Here is a 1277-nt window from a genome sequence, read left to right on the forward strand (position 1 = left end):
TCAGAACAGATTTTTTTGAAGTGTTATTGAATGTAGGTGAGTTAAGTGTAAAATGAACAAATGCTGGTTTCAGGCAAGCTTTCAAAGTCTCTCTAAACTGAAGCCAGCTTGTAAAATATCTCGAGAAGCGCGAAGAGAAAAATTGGAGCCTCAGTTGAACTGGTTCGATGGCATCGGACAACGCCAATCGCTTCATTAATTTAGCTAAATTGGTGCCACAACATGCCACTGCGTGAATGACTTTCTTTTAAGTTTGAAATTAACCCCTGCAGTTGATGGCGTATTTAAAATTAGAGCCAGCCCAACAAGCTCCATCACAACATCACGCTTCGCACCTCCTCTCGCTTTTAAGCGCGGGACTTGGCGAACCCTGTATTTATAGGCAGCAGCCACGTGATCTACATCACGTGCAGCATCGCGCCTTTTCCAACGGACCAGCCCCACGTGACCTACACGCTTGGCGTTGACGTCACCGCGCAGGGCGGATTCACGCGTAACCCCGCCCCTGTCGGGACCACGTGATCTGTAGCCATGGTCGCGCTCTGTTTTGACCTTATTTGCTTCTTTAATACAGTAATCCCGGTTCAGTTCACGTAATATTGGAAAGTAGTTGCTATATCTTATTCCGAAATTTGTAAAGTGACGGTAAGGATATGTATTTTATTTAAAATGAAGCCCTATCATTTTCTACATATATAATTACTGTTGGAATTAGGTGGGTTTTGGGCCCAATCCATTCAGATCAATGTGGCCATTATTAGCCGGTTTTGTTCTAGGATTTTTTAAAAATAAGGTTTGTTACTATTATATAATCTATTATCAACATAATTTCTGACGACTGGATACAAAGTGGAGATTCCTGTTCCTGATACCAGCAATGTTTGACCAAATCCTTTATGTAGTCGATATTCCCTATGTTTTAGTTTGTTTTCTTGCACATACAAAGCTGGACACATTGTAAGGAAAGATGTGGAAAGGATGTGTGGTCCCTGAGCCTTCATCTCTGAAAGTCACTGTATGGAAATGCGAATACTGGGAGTATTGGAAAAGTTTGGTTGCAAACTGAATTTATTCCATGCAAAGAAAGCTGGCAATAGGACTAGTGAATCTCTGCCAGTTTGCCAAATGGTTGTAAAGTCCACTACCGTAATTGCTGATGGAAGTAGGAAGAAAAATACACAGTACATCCTGATGTGTTTTCTGCTTGTTATATGTGCTCAAAGTCAATATAATGTGGAGCTGGAGGAACACAGCAGGTCAGGCAGCATCAGAGGAGC

General features: G+C 42.0%; 1 protein-coding gene across 1 annotated transcript in view; it reads left to right on the forward strand.

Annotated features, from left to right (window-relative positions):
• The first annotated feature begins 480 nt into the window (after positions 1 to 480).
• Positions 481 to 1277, forward strand: part of nicn1 (nicolin 1) — an 18307-nt gene continuing 17510 nt past the window's right edge. The window contains exon 1 of the mRNA XM_020531127.2: positions 481 to 645. The gene's annotated coding sequence lies outside the window, so the exon portion shown is untranslated. The remainder of the gene's footprint in view (positions 646 to 1277) is intronic.

This window comes from Rhincodon typus, chromosome 16, assembly GCF_021869965.1.
Source record: "Rhincodon typus isolate 14 chromosome 16, sRhiTyp1.1, whole genome shotgun sequence".
Lineage (NCBI taxonomy): Eukaryota > Metazoa > Chordata > Chondrichthyes > Orectolobiformes > Rhincodontidae > Rhincodon > Rhincodon typus.